Source organism: Malus sylvestris, chromosome 3 (genome assembly GCF_916048215.2).
Source record: "Malus sylvestris chromosome 3, drMalSylv7.2, whole genome shotgun sequence".
NCBI lineage: Eukaryota > Viridiplantae > Streptophyta > Magnoliopsida > Rosales > Rosaceae > Malus > Malus sylvestris.
The window spans coordinates 7,710,010-7,730,357 of NC_062262.1; the positions used below are offsets into that span (position 1 = coordinate 7,710,010).

At 40.0% G+C, this 20,348-nt stretch overlaps 1 protein-coding gene and 2 long non-coding RNA genes across 4 annotated transcripts in view; 1 reads left to right on the forward strand and 2 right to left on the reverse strand.

Annotated features, from left to right (window-relative positions):
• LOC126616885 (uncharacterized) overlaps window positions 1-20,348 on the reverse strand; it is a 57,843-nt gene that overhangs the window by 18,175 nt on the left and 19,320 nt on the right. The gene's annotated exons all lie outside the window — the stretch shown is intronic.
• LOC126616896 (uncharacterized) lies at window positions 7,511-9,449 on the forward strand. The gene is made up of 2 exons (XR_007621283.1): window positions 7,511-9,089; window positions 9,229-9,449. It is a non-coding gene; the product is annotated as an uncharacterized LOC126616896 (long non-coding RNA).
• On the reverse strand, window positions 9,868-13,357 carry LOC126616897 (uncharacterized). The gene is made up of 7 exons (XR_007621284.1): window positions 13,050-13,357; window positions 12,598-12,903; window positions 11,052-11,171; window positions 10,824-10,951; window positions 10,573-10,650; window positions 10,329-10,454; window positions 9,868-10,140 (listed from the first exon to the last, which is right to left on the reverse strand). It is a non-coding gene; the product is annotated as an uncharacterized LOC126616897 (long non-coding RNA).

Genomic DNA, 20,348 nt, shown 5'->3' on the forward strand with positions numbered 1-20,348 from the left:
GTATGGATGTGTTGGAATGTATGATGTTTATGCATGAATGTGTTGGAATGTATGATGTTTATGTATGAATGTATTGGAATGTATGATGTTTATGTATGAATGTGTTGGAATGTATGATGTTTATGTATGAATGTGTTGGAATGTATGATGTAGATCCTTTGTATAGTCTTGTTGACACATACTTAGATTTTGTTTTGTATTGGAAACATTTGCGTTGAAGCTTCAACACTTGAGTGTTTCATTGCTCAGAATGGAAAAGAGTTTATGGCCGAGTTGGCTAAATCACCTCTTTATTGAATTCATACCAAATGGTCTTTGTTACATAGGATGCCGAACGGCTGTAGCTTAACACTTGTACAATGTGAGTCTATTTGTAATAGTACTTCAAGTGGTCAGCATTCCATGGATGGCCAAGGGTCTTGCCGTCGGAGTTTCTGAGCTTGTAGGAGCCAGGGCGGCTGATGCCGACGACCTCGAACGGTCCGTCCCAGTTAGGACTGAGTGTTCCTTCACTCGGGACCCTATCACAGAGTAATCTTTTCTTCAGTACCCAGTCTCCCACTTTGAAAGAGCGAGGTTTGACCCTTGAGTCGTAGTAGTTGGAAATGCGCTGCTTGTAGGCGACATTCCTCAGGTGAGCCTGATTTCTGTGTTCCTCGACTAGATTCAGGTTGAGGGTGAGTTGTTTGTCGTTCTCACTCTGCATGTAATTTTGGATTCGGTATGTTGCTTGCTCAAGCTCAACGGGGACAACTGCTTCTGTACCAAAAGCAAGTGAGAATGGAGTTTCTCCTGTGGAAGTCCGATATGAAGTGCGGTATGATCAAAGAACTTGAGGTACGAATTCTGGCCAACAACCTTTAGCTTTGTCCAAGTTAGTTTTCAGAGTGCGCTTGATTATTTTGTTAACGGCCTCGACTTGTCCATTAGACTGGGGATGGGCTGGAGAGGCAAAACATAAGTTGATGTTGAACTTAGAGCAGAACATCTTGAACTTCTTGTTGTCGAACTGCCGCCCATTGTCCATGACTATCGCATTGGGAATGCCGAATCTACAGAGGATGTTCTTCCATATGAAGTCTTCTATTTTTCCCTCAGTAATGGTTGCCAAGGGTTCTACTTCAGCCCACTTTGTGAAGTAGTCAACTGCAACGATTGCATAGCGGACCTTGCCCTTCCCTGCAGGCATTAGGCCGATCAAATCAAGTCCCCATTGGGCGAAGGGCCAAGGGCTGATCATAGGAGTGAGCGGCTCGGGAGGGGAGTGAGGGATAGTTGCGTAGCGTTGACACTTATCACATGAGCGAGATATTCTGATGGCATCTTGGTGGAGTGTTGGCCAATAGTATCCTTGGCGAAAAGTCTTGTGTGCTAAGGATCGAGACCCAGCATGATCTCCGCAGACTCCTTCATGTATTTCCCGAAGGACAATTTCCGCCTCCGCAGGTGTAAGGCATCTTAGGTAGGGCAGGGTAAAACCGCGCTTGTAGAGTTGGTCATTAATGATCAGGTAGCGAGCAGACTTGTATCGAATCTGCTTAGCTTGGACTTTGTCATTTGGAAAGGTGCCATGGGCAAGGAATTTATAAATTGGGGTGATCCAACTATCTCCTTGTTGTAAATTGCACACTTCTGCGACCATGGTGCTTAGTGTTGCCAACAATTCGACATGAATTTTTCTCCCAATCTTGTCTTCCATTGCCGAGGCGAGGCGGGCCAAAGCGTCTGCATGACTGTTTGCTGCTCGAGGAACTTGGGTGATCTGGTAGTGGAAGTGCTTGAGCAAAAGTCGTGTTTGCGCAAGATATGCTGCCATGGAGCTATCCTTAGCATCAAAGTTGTTCGTGACTTGGTTAACCATTAATTGGGAGTCACTGAAGATATCAATTTTTTTAACTCCAAGATGTTTGGCCAAACGTAAGCCTGCTAGAAGGGCTTTGTATTCGGCCTCGTTGTTCGATGCCTTGAATTTGAAACGAATAGCGTATTCTATCGCCACTTTGTCAGGGGTAGTGAGGACTAATCCTGCTCCGCAGCCCTGTTGGTTGGATGAGCCATCAACATACAGACTCCATGCTGAGGTTGTTGATTCTATCTTCTGAGCTTCCGATGGTAATGAAGCTATTGCTTCAGGTGTAGAAGCAATGTCAACAGGATATGTGAAATCGGCGATGAAATCTGCTACTGCTTGACCCTTTTCGGCTGGTTTTGGTTGGTAGGAGATGTCAAACTCACCCAATGCTATCGCCCATTTGATCATTCGCCCAGACGTGTCAGGACTCTGGAGTATCTGTCGAAAAGGGTGATTGGTAAGCACGATGATGGCGTGTGCTTGGAAATAAGGGCGAAGTTTTCGAGCAGACATGACCAATGCTAGAGCTAATTTCTCAATGTTGGAGTATCGTGTCTCCGCATCTTGTAGGGCCTTGCTAGCATAGTAGACGGGCCGTTCGACACCACTGTCATTTCGAATAAGAACAGAACTGACTGCTGAAGCCGAAACCGATAGATAGATAATGAGAGTGTCACCAACTTCTGGTTTGGAGAGCAGAGAGGCTTTACGCATGTACTCTTTGAGGTTCCTGAATGCCTTGGCACATTCCTCCGTCCATGTAATGTACTTCTTATTTCCCTTGAGTGCTTTGAAGAAAGGAGCACATCTGTCTGTGGCCTTAGAGATGAATCTGGTTAAGGCTGCCACATTGCCAGTAAGGCTTTGGATGTCTTTTGAAGTTACTGGCTCTTTCATGTCGAGGATTGCTTTGATCTTTTCGGGGTTAGCTTCAATGCCTCGTTGGCTAATCATGAAGCCTAGGAATTTGCCAGAGCCCACGCCGAAGGCACATTTGTTGGGGTTCAACCTCATTCGATACCTCTTTAGAATGGTGAAAGTTTCAGATAGGTTGGTGATGTGTTGGTCAGTTGCTCTTGACTAACATATCATCAACGTAAACTTCCATACTCTTCCCAATCTGTTTGGCGAACATTGAATTGACTAGTCTCTGATAAGTTGCTCCTGCATTCTTTAGACCGAAGGGCATGACTTTGTAGCAATATAGTCCCCTGTCATTAGTGAAGGCTGTGTGTTCTTGGTCTGAGGGGTTCATGAGGATTTGGTTGTATCCTGAATAAGCGTCCATGAAGCTCAAGAGCTCACACCTTGCCGTAGAGTCTATAAGTCTATCAATGAGAGGAAGGGGGAAACTATCCTTCGGGCATCCTTTGTTTAGGTCGGTGTAGTCGACACACATTCTCCACAAGACCTTTTGAAGCAGGAGACTTTCCTTGGTCGGATTTTTCTTAACAAGGACAACATTTGTTACCCATGTTGGGTAATTAACTTCACGGATGAAGCCTATGTCCTTGAGTTTTTCAACTTCTGCTTTCATCGCCTCGTATCGTTCAACATCATAAGATCTTCGCTTCTGTTTTACTGGTTTGGTCTTGGGATCAATACTCAAGTGGTGACAGATGACATCGGGAGAGATGCCCGACATATCTTTATATGACCAAGTGAAGACCTCGGCGTTCTCTTGCAAAAATGAGATCAGCGACAACCGAAGGGGTGGTGACAAAGTGGTGCCAATCTTCACCATGCGATCTGGATGGTCTTTGGAGATAGAGACATTCTCTAACTCTTCAGCGGGTTATGCTTGCTGGGTGAATGAGTCATCTTGAGGGTCGTCGGGTTGACTGTTGCCATCATGAAGATCCGAGTTGGCTTCATCTGGACTGATCTTTACTACCTGGTTATGTATAGAGAGGGTCTCCTTGGGGACAGGCAGGTGTTGTTGCTTAACTGAAGTGTTGTAACATGATTGAGCACTAAGTTGATCTCCCCTGATGTATCCATTGCCGAAAGGGGTTGGAAACTTCATCAACAACATATGTGTGGATACCATGGCCTTGAGATCATTGATGCCTGTGCGCCCAAAGATGACATTGTATGCCGTCGGGCAATTGACCACTAGGAAGTTAGTGGTAATAGTAGCTATGTAGGGGCCTGTACCAATGGTGAAGGGTAAGTGTATACTCCCTAAAGGTTGCACGATATCGCCAGAGAAGCTTATCAGAGGAGAAATCGAGCTATCGAGCAAGTGTTCAGCTACATTAAGTGCCTTGAAAGCTTCAGCAAACATGATATTGACTGAAGCACCTGTGTCTATCAGGATTCGTTTCACATCAAAATTTGCTATGTGAGCCTCCACGATCAGCGGGTCGTTGTGAGGGTAGATGATACCTCTTTCTTCCTCAGGGTAGAAACATATTGGATCCCAGTTAGGCTTTTGATACTTGCCTCCCCTGATGTCTTCCACGTGAAACACTTGATGGCCAGGTCTCAAAGTTCGTTCACTGTTTTTCATGGCCCTATTGGAAGATTCAGACATAGGTGTGCCGCCGCTTATAGAATATATCACATTCACCTGGCGTTGGTTACGGTTATCCCTTGGAGGGTGAATGAGGAAATGATCAATTTTTCCTTCACGTGCCAAAGCTTCAATATGATCACGGAGGATAACGCACTCCTCGCCATCATGGCCATTATACTCGTGGTAGCAGCAAAACATGCCCGTGTTTTTCGTGGACTTGTAATCTGGCTGTCTTGGCTTTGGCTTTGGTATCAGATGAGCTATACTGGGGTATATGGCCGCGCATGTAGCGTTCAAAGGTGTGTATGTCTCATACCTCGGGGTAGGGCCTGTCTTGACACATGATTGGCCCACTGCATTGACTGCCTGGGGACGGGCGTTATTGTGACGATATCCTGAGTTATCGCGATAGTGCCCCTTATTCTTTTTATTAAAATGAGATTGGTGAGGATGGAAATCTTTCCTTTTGCCCTGGGATTGATATGTCTGCTGACTTGGCGAAGCATTAAATGAGGCAGGGGGTGTGCTGCTACCGTTTGGAAGGTTGAGGTCTTCTCATTCGGTTGGATCTGGCCTCCACTCCCTACTTGCTGATAAGGGGTGACTGTAGGGGGTTTCCCTTGATATGTCCTTGCCTCGGCGGAGGCATGGTTGTAAGCTTGTGCCATCACCTCAGAGTAAGTATTCCAAGTGTTGGCATTGATCATGTACTTGAAGAAACAGTCACGTAAGCCTGCCATGAAAGCCTTGAAGGCGGTCTTGTCATCTGCCTCAGCGCAACGAGAATACTCATGGCTGAAGCGGCCAGCATACTTTCGTAATGACTCGTCTGGCTTCTGGCGAATAGTGTACAAGTCATCTGCGGAATGCAAGCGATCGGTCTGGAAGATGTGTTGAGAGACAAACAGTTTCCTCAACTCTTCAAATGAGTCTACTGTCTCAGGCGGAAGACGGCAATACCAGTTTAAAGCTCCGCCAGAGAGGGTGGAGGGGAAGAGAAGGCACCGTTCTTCATCGGTGTGTCTCCGGTATACCATGGTGGACTCAAAGAGGTTAAGGTGTTCAATCGGGTCTTCCTTTCCAGTATAGAGTTGTAAGCCAAGCTTCTGCTTTGTCTTTGCTTGGAATGGGTGTTGAGGATCCTTCTTGTGAGAGGCCCAGGCCTGGGTTGGTTCCAGTCAGGTATCTCGGCTTGACGTTCAGCCTTCAACTTGTTTACTTCCTCCAGGAGCTGTAGGACAAGGGGGTCTTGAGTGGAGTCGTGCACCACTAAAGGTTTATTCCGTAAGTCCCCATCGCCTATTGTAAGTAGGAAAGTTTGATCAAGATAGCGTGATTTTTCCTTGGACTCGTCACACTGACTCCTAGAGTGAGTATGTCGGAACATTTCCGAGTCCCCTGTACCTTCATGTTCTTCTGGGACTTGTTGCCCATTCCCTAAATTAACTGCTGGCCTGGGTCGTGGGAGAGGACCGAGTCTTTCAGAAACTCTTGGGTCATTGATCTTCGAGCTTATGTGGATGGGATTCTCTCGACGTTGCTTTAGGAAGTCTCGACAATCGCGATAGACGACTTTTGATCATTCCACTCCTTCTGTGAGGAGGTGCTTTCCTCTACTCCTTCTGCTTCGGGTTGAAGCAGCTGGGTTGAGAGAAGTCTCATGTTGATTATCACATTGATGTGTAGCTCGATCCTTATCAGGGATGTCTGTGTTGGATATCGGTGACCCTCCGTGTTGGGGGGCATTCAGATGATTGTTGACCTCAGCAGGGGCGACGAGCTTGTGTGCTTGAGCATGCCTAGCCTCGTGAAACATCTCGAAAAGTTTTTCATACTGCTCTTGGAGAACCTCGTTTCTCATCACTATCTTGTTGTTCTGAGCTTCTAACTCATCGACTTTAGCTTGAAGAGTAACTCTATCTCCTTCCTGCTTTCGTTGCTTCATACTAGGTCCAATGGGGGTGTCATTCTGTGTGCTATGGCTTCTTTCGCTCCCCATGTCGGAGAGATATGCTTGGCCAAAAGAGAGTGTACGAGCAGTGGAAACCAGCTTGACAAAGCTGAAGAGAGTGGGAATAAGTGTCAGTTCCCACAGACGGCGCCAAATGTTGATGCACAAAATCAACGAGGACTTTGGTACAACAGAAAGTGTCAGGTTTGTGACCTTTGCTTGGTTGCTTCGATCACTAGTGAAGATAAGTACGTAAATGAATAAGGACAGGGAAGCAAACACAAGATGTACGTGGTTCACCCAGATTGGCTACGTCCACGGAGTAGAGAAGTTCTCATTAATTGTGAAGGGTTTACACAAATACATAGGTTCAAGCTCTCATTTGGTGAGTTCTAGTGAATAGTTTAGTACAAAATGACATTAGAGATTATTGTGGGAGAATGATCCCTATTTATAGAAGAGAGTTTCTAGTTTTGTTCTAACATTGACACGTGTCGTGTTGTGATTGGCTTCTGATGCTGACACGTGTCGAGCTGTGATTGGCTTCTGATGTCGACACGTGTCGCATTGTGATTGGCCTCCTGGTTGAAGGGAAGCTCTTTTGGGTCCTTGACGGTATAACGTTGACCGGTGCTCAGTAGTTTCGGGATTGGTCAAGTATGGTACAAACAGAGAACATCCACATTTCCCAAACTAATCACATAGTCCACACTCTCCACATAAAGTTTCAGCATGTATCTACCAAAACTGTACACGTTTCAACAGTTATATCTATCATAACTATATGTAGTTTCAACAGGTACCTACCGAAGTTGTGCGTATTTTCAGTAGGCTCCAGCCTTAGAGTACGTGAATCCATGACAAATGAAAGGATTCAATATTTTGGCACGTGTCCACTGAAATAACTTAGGGTGTGCTATCCACACACCCCTTTTTACTTGTCACACACCTCTTGTTAATTTTTGTCTTTTGATCTTCTTCAATTCATCTGATCCAACAGCCGAAAATTAAAAATGTATGAGAGAAGTAAAAAGGGGTGTGTGGATATCACATCCCATAACTTAACCATTCGGTCAAGACCTACCAAATCGTTAAAGGTCCGATAGGAACCTACAAAAAACCACTACTACAATATTAGCTTTAGGTGGCGGATGATGGTGGTGGATTTAGAAAAATATTGTCGGATAAATTATATCTGACACATTATTTAATTGTGGCAGATATTAAAAAATCTTGTCGGTTATATTCGACATAAATTCCTAACGGATAATTACTGGCGGATATTATAAAACTCCTGTCACTTATAACCGACAGTATTTTTGAATTTTATTTTGGGGGGAATTTAAAATTTTCGGAGAGGATTTTGGGATGCCATTTTGTTTCTGTCGGTTATAACCGACAGTAAGTAAAATTTTCTATCGGTTTATATTTTATAAAAATATTTCTGTCGGTTTTAACGGAGAGTTCTGAAAATTTTCCAAAATAAAACCCCTTCCCTTCTCCCTTCCTTCCCCCTTTTCTCCTGTCCTCATTTCCTTCTCCACATCTTCTTCCCCTTCCTCGAATAGGGCCGCGAAGCCACGAACGAAACCTTGCTTCCAAAATAGGACTGCGAAGTCATCGATCCCAACTACGATCCCCTGGACGCTGTCGTCTTCTCTACATCGATGACCCTTTCAAGCCTCTTGCCATCAATACGATCGCCGCTGTTGCTGCCATAGCTGCTGCTTCTCCATCTCTTCCTTGCACCGTTTTTTCTGCTAACATATTTTCGTGAGCCTGAGTTATTTTTAGGGTTTCCATTTCGTCGAATCCTTCAAATCTTCACCTCCTCCTTACCAATTTTGTCCCAATTTTCCAATTTTCAGGTACGATTAGGTCATTCTAAAGTCGGTAGAACTCCCATTTTTCTGTTCCACTCGGTTCCCCCTCCAGATCTGAGCCAGGTCTGGGTCGTCGGATTTGCTTGAATCCGGAAATGTCATACCCATCAGCAATTTCTCATTTTCTTCATCCATTTATAATACACACACACACACACACACACACACACACATATATATATATAAAGATTGAAAATTTATGAGTGATTTGAATTTTGGGGTGTTTGATTGTGTAGATTCACAGGGACCAAGACAGTGGGAAGATTCTGAATTTGGTGTTTGTTTGGTTGTCTGCCTTGTTTGATTGTGTGATTCAGAATTATTATAATGTATGGTTGTCTGCCTTGTAGAACTGGTATATTTTTAGTAGTAACCACGCGTTATATCCTTTCAGAAACATATAGTAACCTGCCATTTTAAGTTTTTAACCCCTCCTGTTTTTATGCTAACTGTGACGATTTTTTGTTGCTGTTTTTGTCATTTTGATGCATAACAAATGCTGAAGAAGAACCAAATTTTATTCCCTGAAGAGAAAATTGGTCATCTTCCGGGTGCGTTGTTTTTGTTTTGCTGGTTGAATCACATGTTAACCTTTTTAGTCTTATCTTGTTTTAGTTGGGTACACAGAGAATGTTGGCTTGTTTCTTATGCTTGATCATTAGGCCGACCATTTTTCAAAAGATATTTTGCTTAATGTAAATATAAATGACGCAGGTATTGCTGTTGGGCATCAATTTTACTCTCGGGCTGAAATGGTGGCTATAGGGTTCCATTTCACACTGGTTAAGTGGAATTGATTGTGTAGGAGAATCTAAGGGCAAGGTAACATATCTACTTTCATTGGAAGATTGAAGCAATTAGACGCAGTTAAAAGCGGCAACTAATGTATAAATTCTGCTCCCTAAATCAAAGTTGATGTCCCTGTTGTTTTCAAAGGTGAAGATGTTTGTCCTGGTCTAAAAAAAGTAATTTAATTTTCTTTGGCTGCACATTGGTTGGTTTGTTTCTTATCGTTGGTAAACAGAAGAGGAAGGGTGAATTGCAGAAGTTGATAACCATGTTGTGCGGGAAGGAAGGAAGCAACCGTCTCTCTCCTCTCGCTCTCTGGCTCAACTTCTTGAAAGGGAAAGAAAGAATTCAGAAAGTTGTTTATATTTTTTTTATTATTAATATAGTTTCTGTCGGTTTTAACCGACAAGAATGTTTTTATTTATTCATTATGAATAAATTATGTCGGTTTTAGTATTTTCTGTCGGTTATATCCACTAGTAAAAAAAACACTTTGCGCGACGTAGGCCCTTCGTCGCGCAAAGTCAAAAAAACGTTGCACAAAAATTAGCGCAACGAAGCGTCGTTGCGCACCAACCGTCGCGCCAAGGCAGTGACGCTAGGGTTTGCGCGACGAAGAATTAAACTGCGTCGTGCAAAACTACTTTGCACGACGTAAGTCCCTACGTCGAGCAAAGTAGGTTTGTGCGACGAAGAAGTAACCTGCGTCGTGCAAAGTAGTTTTGCACGATGCAGGGACCTACGTCGCGCAAACCAACTTTGCACGATGCAGGTTACTTCTTCGTCGCCCAAACCCTTGTTTTTTATTTTTATTTTTTGGCAAAAATAATTTTTTTTTAATAAATATTGTAATTAAATTCTAAACAATAATTAATAAACCAAGAAAAAGTATTTAATTATAAAATATATAAAAATATACATACAAGATGTCTGAACAAAAAAAAAAACTACAAGAAGTAGTCTTCTAGGTTTGATACATCAAGGTATTGGGCATCGGCTGGGAGGTCAAAGGTGTGACTTGAAAAATACAAAAACTAAATTACAAAGGTTTCCAATTGCAGTTTCTCTTGTGGACAGCAAGCAAGCAAATATAGAAGTGTCATTATTGAATGTATCAATTATCGTTTGTCATTCTATCACCTGAGTGCTGACATTCAGAAGATATGGGTTAACAGACAAGAAACGCAACTTACAACAGATGAGGTAACAATTCAATTAACCACAATCAACAAGTGGAACTGAGCAAGCCAGAGTATAAAACAGATATACCATGTGGCATGGCACATTTTATTATGATAAGAACAATCCGTAAATGTGATAAAAGTACACCAGTACCTTCCATCAAGTCGTCTGTATGTAACACAAAGTCCACTCCAAAATATCAAGCATTGACGTCCACTAGCTGAAAATCAGAACACGATGCCCATCTAGCTTCAGTGAAGGAAGAAGTTCAGCCAATGCCTAATATCATAAACAAGAAAACTCTCATCAGTTTTGAGCAAAGAGTATCATATGACAACTCTCTCCAAATTTTGACTCAGACCAATTGGTTAGTGAAGTTATTAAAGTAGCATTATACCTGAGATTTTGAAGAAAGCAATGCATATTTGTCTTGAAGCAATCATTTCTTATCAGAGACACCATAATACAGCAAAAGCTGCAGAGAGAGAGAGAGCATAAACAATATCAACATACAATATGTAATCTGCTACACACATACACAGGCACACGAACACTGTACGCCCCAGATGATCAAATCGTTCCAAAACATTGATAGTAATGTATAAAAATTTGAAAGACAAATTCACTTTCAAGAAGTTGAGAAAATACCCGATGGATAGAGAAGTCACTTTAATTCTTAAGTTCCCCAACTACTTTGTCTAAGGTAACTTTCTGGCAAAACGAACAACATCCTCATCACTGTAAATACGCCTTACTAGTAAAGGATGATTTGCAATCTAGAGAATGAGAAAAGAAAAAAAGAACAATAAGCAAACATATATACAATCTGAACACAAAACTGGGATATCAAAAACATGAAAGTCGAGACAAACGCACCATACGAAACTGAACAAAATAGTTGGAGATCTGCCAGGAAGAACCTTAAGAATACTGTTCGAGTTAACCTCTGAAGTTTTTGCAATACATCCTCATAAACCCCAGCATAGACCAAAGCTCCTACAACAGAAACACACAAGTCAATGAGTCATTTAACAACAAAACTAAAATCTATAAAAATTAATAAAAGCTGTTTCTAGTCAAGGAACTTAATCTAAAAATTGTGGCGGTCCATTTGAACTGGAGTTGTTTTTATGAAATGCTAGTTCGGTTATTCTCTTCACAGCTGCTAGGGGAAACCATTGCTTCAATAAAATTGAGGCCTTATCCATATCATTATCAATACCAACCATAATATCTGTTGATGCACAAAACCGGATGGTCTTGGAACAACGTAAATCCGACTGTGAATCTGCAAGTAATGTAAATGACACAAGAGTTATCGTGGTTCACCCCAAGGTTTGGGCTACGTCCACACTGATAGTTGATTCTGTTTCTCTGTAAGTGTATGGATACAAGTGTTTGGGGGAAGTCCCCGGAGAAAGAAGAGAAGGGAGAGGAGAGCCTCGGTGGTATGAGGTCTCTCCTGAATGTAATGATAGCTTCTCTTAGCCTTCTTAGGCTTGGCTCTTTTTTCTCCCCCAGAATGAGGGGAGGAGTCCCCTTTTATAGAATAAGGGGCTCCTCCTCTTTTACAAAGTATGGGCTTTAGTGTGAGGCCCAAATACAAGGCCCAAGGCCCAAATATACGAGGCCCTAAATATGGTATAAACAATATCCTCAATCAAGAAATCGTCAGCCCAAGGGTAAAATACATGATCTTCTTCATGGAAGATGTATTATCTTCCACGGAAGTGTACTGTTTCCCACTGGAATCGCCATCTAATAAAGGCCTTTTCCCAACCCTATTCTCTGCCAAAGTTGGACAATCTACAGATGGGAGGTGTAGAGTTGAAAAAGGCCTGCCCAGAAGGTCATTATTCCTCGGTACGTTTGCACAAGGATGTAGAGAAGTTAGATTGGTCGGTATAGGTGGGAAACGATCCTTGTCAACTTAAGGCTCAAGCCCTTGTTTCTGGCGCTGCTTGAGGTCAAAGGCAGCCCAACCACCAGACTTAGCTCGATCCCTTGACATCCGCCTAACGAACATATATAGAATATAAAACTGACGAAAAACAAAAATAAAGAATATTAGCAACAGTCATCACAAACCAAGTAACAGCATGATGTACAGGTTACTTTGCTAGTAAGACAAGTACGTAACTTGCACCGAACATACAAAGAAACTGGAGATATCAGATCCAAAAACTAGCATGAAAGTGATTATAGAGCTCGAAATTTAACAACCTCAAATTCATGTTCATCTCACTATACAATCAAAATTCTGGAATACGAAGTATAAAACAAATACTTGTACGAAAAAACCGCAAATGGTTGTCTAGAATTCCAAAAGTCCTATATAGAAAATAAGAATTTCAAGTGCAAAAGAAAACTAAAAAATAAATTAACAGAGACAAACCCATGAATTGGAACATCAAAAAAGTACCTTCCTTTATATATAAATATGAAATCCGAGAACTGGGTGTTATCTGGGAAGAACACACCAAGGCGTTAATCGATCCGACAGCTGATACTTCGAAAGGATTGCAGGAGATACGACGACTTTCTTGGCTGATTCCCGCGGTCCAATTTTGTATCTCATATCCATAAACCTAACTGAGATTTGCAGAAATACAATCCCACAAGGATAGAGAGAGATTCTTCAAGCTGAAAATGCCTTTTTAGTCTTCTTCTCTCAAAGCTATCGAAGAGAGAGAGAGAGAGAGCGAAGGGGGTGAAAGCAGCGGAAGAACTACGAAAGGCACAAAGAAAGTTTCTTTTTAGATTTTAGTTCCCCCCGGCAGTTCCACTACAAAATCAATAGTAATCCAAGGAACTTAATCAAGAAACATATGAAATTATTAATTGATTTCAATTCTTAGTTGGTTCTAGTCTTACCTTGGTCAGATTGCAATGTGCAAATACCATTTATTTTCCATTAAACCTCGTCCGCATCGTCGTCCTCCAATTTGTTCTTAATAACGACGCAATCGGTGGCGTCGTCCTCCAGTTCGTGTTTAATCTCGACGCAATCGTAATCGGAGTCCTCGTCGTCGTGGGAGAACTGTTGGGGCTTGGAGGCTGTTCGGAAGGCGAGGAGGAAGGCTACGGGAGAAGGTGAGGAGGAAGGATGAGGAGGAGGCTGACTGGGTGCAGTCGGGAGGAAGGCTACGCGAGACGGAGTGAAAGAGAGGGCGAGATCAGAGTAATTTGGGAAGATTCAAAATAAGCGCCTATTTTTAACAATTGGAACCGCCACAATTTTAAGAACTTGCGCGACGCAGGTATACATTCTGACGTCGCGCAAAGCGCTTTTGCGCAACGACTTCATTGTCACGTCGCGTGAGTTATATATATTTTTAAATAATTATTATAAAATATACTAAAAATGTGAAATTACTTCCTTTAAATTCATTTTTTTTACATAAATAAAACCCACAATAATATATTTTTCTAACAAAAACCCTATCCGAACTACAATAATAAATTTAAAGTTACTTAATAAATAAATATACCATTCAATTTCTTAAGTATTATACGTACAAGATAAATAAATGTAAAGCTACTTAATAAATATATATATACCATTGAACTTGATGGGGATACGCATTCTACGAAATTAGTTTCAACGATCCAACCGTCAAACATGTTTGTATATACTTCGAGATCGCATACACCAAAAATTGCAACAAACAAACATTCAGAGATTAAGTAACAAGACGAAACTTTTCGACGGTTATAAACGAAAAATCACGATTTAACGGTAGTTTTAACTCCGATTTTGATGATTTTTTAAAGCGACACTCCTTGATCCTATATGAATACAATGAACTAATTAGATCATCAATTAAAACATTTACACAAGTGGATACCACAAAATCTTATGTTATCCTTAATGAAAGTATAAATAAACTCCAAGTATTAGTGAATCTATTGTTTTGATGGGATACGCATTGTACGAAACTAGTTTAGACGATCCAACTGTCAAACTTTTTTGTACATAATTCGAGATCGCATACACCAAAAATCACAACAAACAAACATTCAGAGATCAAGTAACGGGACAAAACTTTTCGACGATTATAAACGAAAAATCACGATTTAAAGGTAATTTTAACTCTGATTTTGATGATTTTTTAGAGCGACACTCCTTGAACCTATATGAATACAATGAACTAATTCGATCTTCAATTTAAAATATTTACACAAGTGGATACAAAAAAATCTTATGTTATACTTGATGAAAGTATAAATAAACTATAAGTGTTAGTGAATGTATCGTTTTGATGGGAAACACATTGTACGAAACTAGTTTCAACGATCCAGCCGGCAAACTTGTTTGTATATGCTTCGAGATCGCGTACACCAAAAATCGCAAAAAACAAACGTTCAGAGATCAAGTAACGGGACAAAACCTTTCGACGATTATAAACGAAAAGCCCGATTTAACGGTAGTTTTAACTCCGATTTTGATGATTTTTTAGAACTACACTCCTAACCCCTATATGAATACAATGAACTAATTCGATCGTCAATTAAAAAAAATTTAAACAAGTGGATACAACAAAAGAAAAAGATAATGCAAGAACCCCAAAAGAAAAGCAAAAGGGCAAAAAAAAAAAAAAAAAAAAAAAAACTTTGCTGCTACGTTGCGCCAAACATCTTTGCGCGACGTAGAGGCAACTACGTCGCGCAAAGTTTTTTTTTTTTTAAATATCCTTCAATAGATTCATTATTGATTTGGATTAGCATTAAAGGGTGTATCTAAAATTTTGTCAATGCATACCAAAGTACAATTACGGCTAGCTCTACTTCAAAATCCAAAAACATACGGCAAAGATGTAATTACAAACACGTAAAAATGCAAATTTGCAAATAATTAATATTTTGTTATTTTTAAAATGTATGTAAAAAAAGGGTTGAATTCTTTCTCGGTTGAGCAAAAAGCTTATGGTTGTTATTGAGTGTTGATTCCTCAAGAAAAGACCTTATAAGTAAGTTGATGTTGGAACATTGCTCTCGTCTTTCCCAACTGCATGTCATATCGGTGTTACCTTACGGTCCTTACTCATCTAACAATTTTTAATTTTCTTTAATTGTTTAAATTATTTTTTTCTTATTCATAAAATTTGTTCTTTCTTCACCGCAAGTACTCAAGGACATGTCGTCCCAGAAGTAGCCAAAGACAAAGGAATTAACAGGAAGAAAACAAAAGGTCGTCAATTGATGCATATTAATAATTAAAATTAATCCAATTTAAGAATTAAATTTTATGACATGAGATTTCTTTAGTAATGCAAAAAAAAAAAAAAAAAAAAAAAAAAACCTTTGCGTGACGCAGGTGTACCTACGTTGCGCAAAATTAGGTACGTCGCGCAAACATGTTTTTGTACTAGTGATCTGACACAATTTCTGTCGGTTTTAGAGTATTTTCTGTCGGAGAATTCATTTCCTGACGCTAGAAATTCTGTCGCTTATTATATCCGCCACTGCATCCGTTTTCTGTCGGATTTTGCTTAATATCCGACAGTAATACACATTTCTTGGCGGTTTTCATAGCGACACCAATAAATGGATTTGTAGTAGTGAACTTGAATCAAGGTTTAGGGTTTTCCAAGCATTTGACGCCGTTCAAATTGATGCGAAATTAAAAAAAAAATGTAGTCATATTATGCAAAATTAAGAAAAATGTAATCATACTTCATGCGCAGCATCCAAACAACGATTCAAATATTTCATTCGCAAAAAATAACCTTTTTTTTTTTATCAATGTGTTTTCTTGCAGTCCCCATCTCCCACATTGATGACAAGTGATGATGTGTCGTGGAGCCTACCACAACGCTAGGATAGTTGTCGGAGAATGAGAGTTCCCGAATTTACTGAGCTATATTTCAATTTACACTAACAAGTATACACACAAAATGGCCAAAAGCTTTCCTACCAAGTTGTTAGATAACGGCGTGTGGTTAGAAGCTATATATGATGAGTTAATTAACAGGAAATTAAGAGTATAACTATTAGTGGCACCGGTTAAACTAAATTATGATACAGGAGAAAACATGAGGAATTGATCGAAATCAAATCTACCGTCAGCATATCTATATCAGTGTGAAGTGATGAGTGGTCTTCAGAAAAACATCTGTGTGTTTGGCATGTAGGAAAACAATCAACATGAACTGCCTAAACTTGTTAGAACCGGGTAATTCTGAAGAAACCATAGGGTGCGCCTAGGTGTGTGTAGGGGTTGTGTGTGTTCACGAGAACTTCATAGAAATTAGAAAAGATGTTGTCAACTATATACTTCCATCCAAATTCCTCCAGCTAGCCCTTCGAAATTCAGTGATGTGAAACACGTATGATCAAACAAAACAAGTAACAAGAGAATGTACAACCAGAATAATTTACGAAATGTACGGACCGTCAGCTTCTTTTCCTTTTCTGGAGTTCAAACTGCTTCAGTAAAGCTGAGATACCCTCCTTCAGTGAGGCCCTCCTACTTTGCTCAAAGTTCCATAATTCTAGTATTGCGTACCTACCACTGGGATTATACTCATTCAATTCCAGCAAGGCAGTTGTCATAGCATTGTAAACATGAACACCGTACTCATCCTTTAAATTTTTCAGTTTGTCATCTTTCTCATCAATAGTTTGCTGTATGGTTAAAACAAACATAATCCAGTTACAAGGGCATGAGAAATGAGATGTACTGGAACAAATCAATTGAGTACAACAAAGTTAGAGCATGATAATGATGGACCAAAAGAACGGCAATCAAAATGTGAATAGACTGTACACTACACGGCTGGCAATGTCATATAAATGGAGCCTGACTCAACACACAGAACAAGCTCCTTGTTATACAAAACCTAGCCAGTACGAGCTTCAGAGCCTAAACCTTCAAGATGAAAGGCTATAGGAGGCATACATGAAGATTCAAATTCACAGGACTAAACCTAAACCTTGAAGAAGAAAGGCCGTAGTAAATATGAAAATGCCAATTCACGTGACCGGTCGCGCTTAGATATATCCTGAACAAAAACTGGATATGGAACAATAACATGGATAACTTTTTTAAGTGAAACCACATGCACTCATGAGAAGTACAAGCTGGTGTAATAGGAGCAACAATCAATTGTATTCTATGGATACTTGATAGTGCTTTACAAGTTAAAATACTTGCCTTCGCAACTCCAGAAGGATCCATGCTCATCTTGAATGGATACCAGCTTGAATCTGCAAGATATTCCTCCCACAAAGAGCACAGCATTGCTGCCTGGTCATCTGCTGCTTCGTCCGTTGGATATTTTCTCTTGCATATGCAGTTTGAAATGGTTCGCAATCCAGATCACCCATTCTCTTCACGCCAATAACAGCAGGACTTGTTGATTCCCATCCCTGCAAAGTAGTCCCACCAAACGACAAGAGAAAATCACATTCACAAGCAAGAACAATGATTGCCAATTGAATTTAAAATAAATAAATAAAATTAAAAAAACACTGTAGCTAAAAATTTATGGATTCTCCAACCAATTGTATAGATCAAACCAGAAAAGAAGCATATTATAATGAGAATTGCATGTTGCACAGTGTAAATAAATCCTCTATCTGGTGGTCTCTAGACTCTACCACATGATCCTTCGAACAACAGAAGTGCTAATATATATACAGGCGATGTAGCAACATTTAAAGTCCAATGCCATTGTATACCAAGATTTCAAAAACTTAAGAATATGGTCAATGGGATCTGACATGGGATCTGACATTGTACTGTCAGTTTTGTTCCGAGTACAATGTGTTTGGATTAGTATGTGGAGGAGAAGTATCCTCTGAGACCGTCATTGCCCGATAACCCTCAACTAAAAGTTGTTAATCTCCAGGTAAGTTAAGGAACTCGTTCTTGTTCACTGCTAGACACAGCCAGGAAACAAAAATTTGCATTGCATCAAAACTTGTGTAAGAAGATTCTACAAATGCTACAAATTCTATACCACTTGAAGGGCTTTCTGTTTTAGTTGTTTTAGACAAAATAAAGAATAGGAGTTTATCTTTTCTTTGATCGCAATAGGATGCTGCATACAACAACACCACACCTCCTAAAAGTTAAAAAGTAAGGCAAATTCAGATGAAATACCACCTTCCAATAAAGATTTCAAGGAAAAATACCACTAATCCCTTCTAAAAATTGTGAATAAATACACTTACATAGAAACATTTATATTTTTGTCCCCATTGCACACGATCCACATACCACCAGTGCCAGTTTCAAAAATTGTTGTCAGCTACAGTCCTTGTGGTTGCAAATTTTTTCTAGTCGCTGAAAATTTTCAAGTCATTTTACACAGTGATTTAAAAAAATACGTGCAACTTTTTCATTTTTAAATATGTTTTGTTGTGTGAGTTTACTTTTTTTTCTTTTTCACATATGTAAATGCAGTAAAATTAAAGAAATTATGAGAAAAATTCATTACTTAGTAGGGGTGGGTTGGAAAATCGAAAACCGAAAAAAAAACGGACTGAAAACCGAACCAGACCGAAAAAACCGAACCGAACACAAACCGATAGAAATCGAACCGAACTAACCTGAACAGTAATTTCGGTTCGATTTCCGATTTTGGAAAAAAACCGAACCGAACCCACCCCTAGTTGTGGCTACTAGAGGAGGGAGACTCGTGGCCAAGGGATTCATAGTTTCGTACTTATAGTTTCTTTCAAAAGCAATGTCTATTTACATTTTCGTCCCTTTGTTTGGTCCAATATATGACACCATTTCTCTTCTCTTATTATAAGGAAAAAAATAAATTAAATGTCAAATTTATAATTTTATATCTTTGTTATTTATGACCGTCAAATTAAATAAATCAAATAGAATTAATAATTAGAATTATACAAAAAGATATGAGAAACTAAAAGAGTATGTGAAAATCATTTTTGGTCTTTGAACCCTTTTTGTCTCAAATAGGCTCCTAATATATATATTTTTTTAATTCTTAAAATGTGTTTAGCTACGATGATTGGTGACAAAATTTGAATTACCATTCAATGAAAGACTACAAATTACAACCCTCAATTTTCCCGTAGAATTGAAAATACTTGTTTGTCTTTTAATGGAAGATCAAATAAAATTACCAAGAGGATTTCTTCGAATCCCAAACCATGAATATCATAATTTGCGTAAAAATACTGAAGGGAGAAAATTTGCTAAATCATGTAGGATAATAATGTCATAAACCCTCCCTCTTTTTATCTCTAAATTTTTTATAGGCAACTGTCAAATCCCGGCCCTGGCAGAACCACTTCTCGGGCCCGCTCCACCACCGTAGCACGATATTGTCCACTTTGGGCCCCGACTACGCCCTCACGGTTTTGTTATAAATATGTATTCTATTTTCTGGGAAATTATACAGGTTTTCCAGCAAGGGGTTAGAGCTTTTGATATCGAAATGATTTTGAAAAACTTTATTTTTGCCCACTCACGTTTTTTGTTTTGCGCCCCTCCAGGTTCTTGTAACAAAGTTTCTTTATTGATGAGGACTCGTGGCATATCTCAGTTCAGGTGGCTACTTCTGAGGGTATGATATTTACCCACACTACTGTACTTTACTTATGCTCTAACAACGCGTGTGAAATGGGTCCATACCCACTGACAGCGCACTCTGATATTTATGCACTTTCAGGTTTAAATTTATTTGCATTTTCCATATCATCACTTTATGGTTTCGTCACATTCCAGGTGTCAGCTAGCACAGCTCGATTTGGAGTCCTAGTGGACATTCCGGGTCGGAGTGTGTCAGTCCCGACGCGTGGGCGGCGTGTGTTGCCGTACCTTGGCCGGCGCGTGACGGCCAGCATGCCTCTGCTTCGGTTGGGGTGTGTCACAACTCTCTCTCTCTCTCTCTCTCTCTCTAAATTTGTAACAACATTAGGAGGTTGTAATTCATTTTTATCTTAAAGTAGTTACATGTAAGTGTTGACGTCTTAACACTGGACTACTACAAAATTATCTATAACTGACGGTTCAAAAACCGACAAAAAACATATGTTACTGTCGGATTTTAAGCAAAATCCGACAGAAATTGTATGCAGTGGGGGATATAATAAGCGACAGAATTGCCCGCGTCAGGAAATAAATTTTCCGACAGAAAATACTCTGAAACCGACATAATTTGTGTTGGATATAACCGATAGAGAATAAATTAA